This window comes from Monodon monoceros, unplaced genomic scaffold (assembly GCF_005190385.1).
Source record: "Monodon monoceros isolate NGI ecotype Baffin Bay Population unplaced genomic scaffold, NGI_Narwhal_1 Super_Scaffold_3, whole genome shotgun sequence".
NCBI classification, from domain to species: Eukaryota; Metazoa; Chordata; class Mammalia; order Artiodactyla; family Monodontidae; genus Monodon; species Monodon monoceros.
The window spans coordinates 31375366-31384576 of NW_021703780.1; positions in this window are offsets into that span (position 1 = coordinate 31375366).

Here is a 9211-nt window from a genome sequence, read left to right on the forward strand (position 1 = left end):
TTTAATAAATTTATTTATTTATTTTTGGCTGCATTGGGTCCTTGTTGCTGCGCATGGGCTTTCTCTAGTTGCGGCGAGCAGGGGCCACTCCTCACTGCGGTGTGGGGGCCTCTCACCGTGGTGGCCTCTCCCGTTGCGGAGCACAGGCCCCAGGCGCGTGGGCTTCAGTAGTAGCGGCACGTGGGCTCAGCAGTTGTGGCTCGCGGGCTCCAGAGCACAGGCTCAGCAGTTGTGGCGCACGGGCCTAGTTGCTCCATGGCACGTGGGATCCTCCCGGACCAGAGATCGAACCCGTGTCCCCTGCATTGGCAGAGGGACTCCCAACCACTGTGCCACCAGGGAAGTCCCTCAAATGATCTTAATGGAATGTGCACCTCTGTCTGCTTGGACCCTGCCCCATGCAAACACTTACTGTGTGTCCCCAGGTGGGCAAAGTATGGTTCCTGCCCTGGAGAAGCTCCCGGGAGGTGGCAAGATGTGTTCATTGTATAGTAAGTGCCATGCAGCCGCTAGCCTGGGAGATTGAGAGAGGCTTCCTGGGGGGATCTCTAGATGCTGGATGGTTGGTCAGAGTTAGCCAAGCGACAGTCTTTCATCTGAGCACCTTTCATCCCAGCCGGAGCCAGAAGTGTGATACCCAGTAGGGTGTACAGGGACCTGCCAGCAGTTTGGGGGCCCTAGAGGGCAGCAGTGAGTGTGGAGGGGGGCGGGCCCGGCCAGGAGCCCAGACTGAGACCTGTCACTGCCCTGCTTTACACGGCCAGGGCCTCCTCGCCCCAGATGTGCATTATCAAGATGGCCCGGGGCTTCCCTGGTGGCGCAGTGGTTGAGAGTCCGCCTGCTGGTGCAGGGGACGTGGGTTCGTGCCCCGGTCCGGGAAGATCCCACATGCCGTGAAGCGGCTGGGCCCGTGTACCGCAAAAAAAAAAAAAAAAAAAAGATGGCTCGGTGCTGTGCAGAGGACCCCTCTAAGGGAGGGTGCAAGTGGCTGGCCGGGCAGCAGGACATCCGTAAGTTCAAGAGATGAAAGAACACCAGGCCAGGGCAGGAATGGAGGATGGCAGTCAAGAACTATTTGGGGGGCGGGGGGGAATAGGCGTTTAGCAGGCTGGGGGAGCATGGCATAGAGGAGTCATGTTGGGAGACAGGACAGGGGTCCAGAAATTCAAGTTAGCACAACCAGGCTATTTGGGATAGGTCTGTATTCAGAGGAACTGTGTGGTGGGGTGGGAAGCAGTGAAAGAGGGTGGGAATCCAAGCATCCTGCACCTTGAGTCTTACCGCTGCTGGGCTACCCGACTGTCAAGCTGCCCCAAGGGGGGATGGGCAGCATCCCGTGAATGTCTGGAGGTGGGAGGAGACAAGGGGGCCTTCTAGGTCTCCCAGCTGGGGTGGGAGGCACTGCAGGGCTCCTCAGGGAGTCCGGGGTCCTGGCAGAGGAGAGGAGAGGAGCAAGGGAGATATCTTCTGGTTGTCGAGCTGCAAGTGTTGGGGGACAGTGGGCTACACTCAACACAAGGTCAGGGGAGAGAACAGGGTGGGAGATTTCAGAGGCATCAGGATGTACATGGTACTTCAAACCATGAGGTCACAAGGAGAGAGGGAGGGAGGAGCAGTGAGCCAGGGGCAGAACTTGGGGCCACACTGATGCTTGGGCGGCGGGTGGAGGAGGAGGCGGCTGGGCAGGAGATCTGGAAGAAACGGCCAGGGAGGGAGGACGCCGCCTGGGGAGTGGAGGCCAGGAGGCCAGGGATGCGAGGTTTGAGGAGGAAGTGGTCGATCTGGTCAGCTGTCACCAGGCCCTTAGCAGTGGGGTCTGCAGAGGGACGGGGAAATGATTGCACAGCTGTCACTGGTGGAGAGCTGGGTCAGAGGCAGCCCACAGTGGGGTGAGGAGGGGATGGGGCAGGGGACGTCTTCAAGAGGAGAGGGGGGCTGTAGCTAGAGGGCGACCGAAGGAGCTTTTTAGGATGGAGAGACCTGAGCAACTCTTTGTAGACACATGGGTCCTACAAAGAGGGGTCTTTGGTAAGAAGATATTAGCAAGGTGAGTACCAAGAGGTTGACGTTAGCAGCGTGAGAAGACCCACGAGCTTGGTCTGTGTTTCACTCTGAAGGCCTCCAGTGACGCCCAGACCAGTGGAAACCGACCTCCACCCCTCCCAGGAGAGTGGAACAAAACTGCCTGGTGGAGGGTGGGGCTCTGGGTGAAGACCCCAGGAGGGACAGATTTGGGGTTTCATCTGACTTAGGTTGAAATATGATTTGATGAGGAGAGCAAGCAATCATTTGGTGCCGTCCCCTGGCCTCTGCATCCCTGATTACCCAGTGATCATTCGGCGGTGTCTTTGTGCCCTTCAGATGCTGTGGGTGTTGCCTAGGGGCCAGAGCAACAGCGAGCACATTGAGGACCACTCCCTGTCAGCCAGCCTGGCTTCTAATCGTTTCATGCGCTGGTAGCTCATCTTCCCAGGGCCCTAGGAGGTAGGATCCATCAATCTTACTGGGTTTTGCCCTGTGCTACAGATGCAGGAGCTGAAGCTTGGATTGGAGGATTACCTGGTACCTGTCTGAGGTGCCAGGGCCAGGAACTGGTGGCGCTGGGGTGTTCAACCTCTGCAATGCTGCTGGAGGGGAGGGCGGGGAGTCTGATGGACAGAGGCCCTGGGGGAGGGCGGAGTGGGGGGGGTGCGGGATGCCTGGCACTGGTGATTTCATTCTCTCTTCACAGTAACCCCACCAAGCAGGTATTACTCACCTGACTCTGTAAAAGTGGAAACTGAGGCTCAGGTGTTACTTAGTTGCCCACAACAAGGGCTGGAGCCAGAATTTTTGACCTAGATCTGGCTCTAAAGGTCCTCTCAGCACTAGATGGAATCCTTGTTGGCAAAACCGCTGGGAGGGAAGAGGTTTTATGCCGCCCGCCCTGTCCTTGTGAGCACATGACGTGGTGTTACGTAAAGGCACAAAAGGTAGCATGGGACAGCACTTTTTAGCTTTTATAAGGGCCTTTGGAAACCTCAAAACCTGTGAGGGTTATGGACCCTCTCCCCAGAATAGTCCACATACGCAGATAACTCTGGGTGAGATTTCAGGGGTTCGAGGCCCCCCGAGGCCTCCACTGGCTCCCAGGTTGAGAATTCCCATGGCACGTGTCGTTAGCAGTGTGACAGATGAGAAGCGGTGGCTCTCCACACCCTTCACGGGACACGTCACAGTGCACAAGGACGTTTGTACGTGGACGGGCATTTCAGCTTCATTTTTCTTTGTTTTGGCCGCGCCGCTCGGCTCGTGGGATCCTAGTTCCCCGACCAGGGATTGAACCCGTGCCCCCTGCAGTGCAAGCGTGAGTCCTAACCACCGGACCGCCAAGGAATTCCCTCAGCCTCAATTTTCATCGTGAGAGCTGTGAGCAGCCTGAATGGACATCAGTAGTGGGTGGTTCTGGAGGCAAAGTCCATCCTTGCCATGGAATAGCACACGACAGTTCCAAGGAAGGATGGTATAGCTCTAAACAGGTGCAGCTCCCCAAGACATATTGTTGAGCGGGAAAAAGCATGTTCACGAGTGATATGTACACATACATCATTTATGTAAAATCAAACGAAAGCACTCAACAATATTACTTATTTCCTACACATGTAGAAAAATGCATGGAAAATGGACTTGAATGATATCCAGGATGCTGCTAATAGCGGGGTTCTTTGGGGAGAGTAGAAGGTCCTGGGCCCAGGTGACACAGCCCTATCTATACTGCTTTAATGTTTTTATAAGGACAATATACCCGTTTTATGTGTATACTTAAAACTAATTATCAAAAGCAGCACACACACTGGGTATATGGGGGAAGGAGGGCAGGAGGGAAGGATTCTGAAGGAGGTGGGGTGGGGTAGGGGAAATACGTTTGTGTCAGACATCCCTGTATTCCAGTCTTGACCTTGGCAATTACCTGCCAGTGACCTTGGGCAAGTCACTTTAACTCTCCAACTTCTGTGAAATGGGGATGATAATGTCTGCCTTCCAGGGCTCTCATGAAGATGAAGTAGGATAAAGACCTCTTAGCACATAGCAGGTGCTCAATGAATCATAGCCATTATTGTTTTTTAAATTTCAGACCCCCAAATATTCGAGCTCTGACTAGGTGACCAGTTGGGTTAAGGGCTTCGGGACCATAACTGGTTCAATCAGAGGTGACTTCCTGGAGGAGGAGGAGTTACAGCTACTTGAGTGTGTGGGAAGCAGGGCATCAGTGAGTCAGAGAGAGGGCTGTGTGCAGCGGCCAGGGGGGATCATATCTGTGTGCCCGTTATCAGTAATGATATTACTATATCCATATTATAGACAAGGACACTTGGAGAGTCTAAATAAGTTGCCTATAGACACATAGCTAGGAAGTGTAGAACTGATCACACGGAAGGGATGGGCTGATGCAGAGAACTCAGGAAAATGCAGAAAACTGGGGTAGTTCTGTGGGAGAGGAAAGTGGGAAAGAATGGGTCTTGGCACCAGAAAGACTCCTGAAGACAGGGATGGGGCCGTGTCATGTGCTAGCATGATCTTGGTGAGGGCTCGGTAGAGGCAGGCAGAGCAGGCCTAGTGGGACAGCGGGACCTCAGGTCTTACAATCACAAGGCACTCTTTTATTTTTGTTTTCCGTTTTTTTTGTGTGTGTGTGGCCACGCCATGAGGCTTGTGGGATCTTAGTTCCCTGACCAGGAATCAAACCCAGGCCCTCAGCAGTGAAAGCACAGAGTCCTAACCACTGGACTGCCAGGGAATTCCACAAGGTGTTCTTGACAGAGGCCACCCACCAGCAGCCTTCCAACTGCCCTAAGGCCCAAGCAGAAAGGATTTGGGGCAGCCCACAGGGAGGATGCCAGGCTGCATGGTCCTGGGAGGCCGAGAGACTTTTCCCAGGAACCTTCCGAGAACTGGGTGAGTTGAAAGCTGGCTGGCGGTGCTGCATTAAATTAAGTCAACACATACCCTGTGACCTGACAATTCTGCTCCCTAGGCAGGGCCACAGGGAGTGTCATGCACAAGGACGCTCATGCAGGATTGTTGAGGGGTGTTGGAGGGGATGTGGGTGCCCGTCACCCTCAGAGTGGGTAAATAGATGTGGAGGACACCCGCCACTGCAATATGGATGGGTTTAAAAACTACGGTGCTGAGTGAACAAAGTGAGAATATATACAATGTATTAAGTATGAAACTAGAAAATACAGGCTCAGGTTTTCACAAGAACACACACACACAAATGGTTGGCTGTGGGGTGGGCGTGAGGAATGGGGATAAAAATGAGAGAAATACAGAGGGCGTGTGTAGTGAAAAATAAAGCCCCTCTGCAGGTGAGAAGAGCGCCCAGCAGTCAAACCCGCATTTCTGTGTGCATCGCGCCACCTAGTGGGCACAGGGCTGCCAGCACCCTGGCCACAGGACATCCTGGGGGGGTTGGGGTGTGGGTGCTGCCTGGCTGGGCACTGGAGCAGAGGGGACAGGGAGGGCTGGCTGGGGTTGGTTGTGGCCTGGCTCCCAGGTCCAGGGTGGGGACGGTTCAGACAGGCTTGCCCTGCTCCCAGGGGGGCCTTCCCACGTCAGGTGAGCTACAGGTAGATGGTTCCTGAGGCCCAGATGCCACCTCGCCACACACAGCCCTTGCTCCTGGCAGGAATGGGAGCATCTGGCAGGATCATCATGAAAGCAACGAGGAGAGAGGAGAGAGAGTGTAGCCGGGCTGAAGACCCAGCGCAGGGGAGAATCGATAAGCACAGAGAATTCCTTGGGTAGGTCCCTTGTGCCTCAGTTTCCCTTCTTTGGAGCACAGTTGTATCTACCTTGTAGGGATGTTGTGTGGATGAAATGAGTAAAAATGAAACAACAGGCCCCTCTCAGAGTGAGGGCTGTTAAGTGTTAAGCTTTTATCTGTATCTGAGGGTCACCCAACCCTATGAAGCTGGCACCCCATCCTTCATGCTCCCCAGAGAGTAGGGGCTGGGGGCTCTGAGGGAAGATGATGGGCGTGGGGGCCGTAGGGGCATGAACAGAAAGCCCTGGGGAATTCCCTGGCGGTCCAGTGGCTAGGACTTGGCATTTTCAGTGCTGGGGCCCGGGTTCGAATCTTGGTCAGGGAATTGGGATCCTGCAAGCCGCATGGCCAAAAAAAAAAAAAAAAAGAACAGAAAGCCCTGGGCCGATGGGGGTCACTGACAGCAGGGCCTGGGGCTCTTGGCTAGGAATGGACCGTGGACCTAGGCCAGGCCTGGAGTGAAGCAGGGTGGGCACCCAGGCTGTGCTACCCCATTCTTGAGGTCTGCAGGAATACCTCTCTATGTACTGCCTGTGCTCCCCTTTCTCCACATACCCACCAGCCAGGTTGTGGAGGTTATGTGTGATCAGCATCAATATGCCCCCGTGGCGGGGAAGCGGGGACCAGCAGGGCTGTTGTCTCTGGGGTGAGAGGGGCCCTACCCTGCCCCCCACCTCCCTCTGCAGTTCACACTTCCCTCCTTTTTCCCTCTCTCCTGTCTACCAGCCTCTGTCCCCTCATTAATTTCAGCTGTCCCTCCCCCCATCCCTCTCCTGGCTCCTGTACCAGAATCATCTTCCTAAAGACAGAACAGCTTAGCCTGTTCAAGAACCTTCCTTGGCTTCTCATTGCCTGTGAGTCAATTCGGGCATCCTCGGTGGCTTTTGTGGTCCCTTATAATCCAGCTCCCAACGCCTTCTCACACCGCGACTGCTACGCTCCACAACCCAATTGCCCTCAAACATGCCGTGTGCTCTTTTCTTTGAATGCTCTTCCTCCTACTTCTCCACCTGGTACAGTCCTCTTCACTTTTTTTTTTTTAATTTTTTAAAATTTTATTTTGGCGGCACTGTGTGGCTTGCAGGATCTCAGTTCCCCAACCAGGGATTGAACCTGGGGCCACAGCAGTTAAAGCACCGAATCCCAACCACTAGACCACCAGGGAACTCCCCAAAGTCCTCCTCACTCTCAAAGGCCTGGTTCAGCGGTCAGTTCCTCCACAAAGACATCCCCGGCAAACCGGCCACCCCAAAGCCCCTGTCATTAAATCTGTTGTCATTAATCATATACCCATCATGGAACAGCCAGCCTAGTGCTGCTAGTGGGTAGAGGAAAGAAAACACAGGGGCTTTGACGTCAGATTGGGAATCTCAGCTTGGCCACTCACCAGCTGTGTGACTTTGGGCAAGGTAGTTAACCTCTCTGAGTCTTGGGTTTTGTATCTGCTAAATGGGGATAAAGCTCTTATTACACAACCCAAGTTCCTCACCATAGCCTGTAAGGCCTTGCCTGTCCTGTCTCCTTCCTTTCTCCCCGTGGCTTCCCACACCCCAACCATACCGGCCCCCCTGCTCTTCCTTGAACTCACCAAGTCCTTTCCTGCCCCCCGGCCTTTGCACCTGCTGCTCTCTACCTAGAACATTCTCCCTTCTCATCCTCCTCCACTTCATCTCCAGTGTCACCTCCTCAGAGAAGCCCTGTGCAACCACCCTCGAAATCGCCACCTCCCGTTCTGCTTTGTCTCACGCTCTGTTTATTTTCTTCTAGGGTTTACCCCAATCTGTAATTTTCTGACTTTCTGACTTGGTTGTCAGCTTTGTTAGGCTGGGGCTCTTGTCTCTGGGATTATGGGAAATGAACAGACTTGCTAAGTGTCACTCCCGGCCTCGCCTCTTCCCCCGGTTGCTCACGGGGAGCCCCTCAGGGCAGGTGTGTGTCTCACTCATGTTTGCCTTCTTAGCACCCAGCACAGTGCCTGGCCCAGAGCGGACACTTAGTCTGTGTTTGCTGCCTGCCCATCCTTGTTCTTGGCCCGTTTTCCATTCACAGCTCCTCGTGGCCCCTGATGGTTTCTAATGTGTGTCAGGTTGAGCCTGGCGTCTCCCAGAATGAGAATGTCCTGGGCAGGCCCCAGGTCTCTGCCATTTACTTTGCTTCCAAGTCAAACACAGGATTTTATTTTTTTTATTTTTTATTTTATTTATTTATTTATTTTTTTTTTGCGGTACACGGGCCTCTCACTGTTGTGGCCTCTCCCGTTGCGGAGCACAGGCTCCGGACGCGCAGGCTCAGCGGCCATGGCTCACGGGCCCAGCCGCTCCGTGGCATGTGGGATCTTCCCAGACGGGGGCATGAACCCGTGTCCCCTGCATCGGCAGGTGGACTCTCAACCACTGCGCCACCAGGGAAGCCCCCTATTTTTTATTTTTATAAATTTATTTATTTTATTTATTTATTTTTGGCTGCATTGGGTCTTTGTTGTGGCTTTCTCTAATTGCGGCGAGCGGGGGCTACTCTTGGTTGAGGTGCCCGGGCTTCTCTTTGTGGTAGCTTCTCTCGTTGCAGAGCACGGGCTCTAGGCACGCGGGCTTCAGTAGCTCTGGCGCACGGGCTTCAGTAGTTGTGGCTCGCGGGCTCTAGAGCGCAGGCTCAGTAGTTGTGGTGCACGGGTTTAGTTGCTCCGTGGCATGTGGGATCTTCCTGGACCAGGGCTCAAACCTGTGTCCCCTGCATTGGCAGGTGGATTCTTAACCACTGTGCCACCAGGGAAGTCCCCAAACACAGGATTTTACAGTATTTATTTTTTTTTTTTATGCGGTACGCGGGCCTCTCACTGCTGTGGCCTCTCCCGTCGCGGAGCACAGGCTCCGGACGCGCAGGCTCAGCGGCCATGGCTCACGGGCCCAGCCGCTCCGCGGCATGTGGGATCCTCCCAGACCGGGGCACGAACCCGTGTCCCCTGCATCGGCAGGCAGACTCTCAAACACTGCACCACCAGGGAAGCCCCCCAAACACAGGATTTTAAATGGGGAGTTTGGGTCTCATTTCTGACTGGAGTTTTAGAGGCCTTGGGTGGTAGGACAGTGACTTAGAATGGTCTGGTCTAACCTGAGGGACTTGGAGAGGGCAGGAGGTCCCAGTGATGCCCACCAGCCCCTCACGGGTCGGGGAGCTTGGGCTGTGAGTTGCCCAGGCTGAGTGGGGTCCACGCAGTCTAATGAAGCCTCATTTGGCTCACAGGCAAATTGGTCCCTGAACATGGCTTGTCCTTTCTTAAGCTGAACCAGAGGCCTGGTAAAGGGGACAGTGTCATGGCTCTGTGTCACCCACTCCACTGCTGGAGGATGGCCTCTGGCACCAGGAAGCAGGAACCAGTCTGTTGGTATCCAGAGGCTGGCCCTCGGG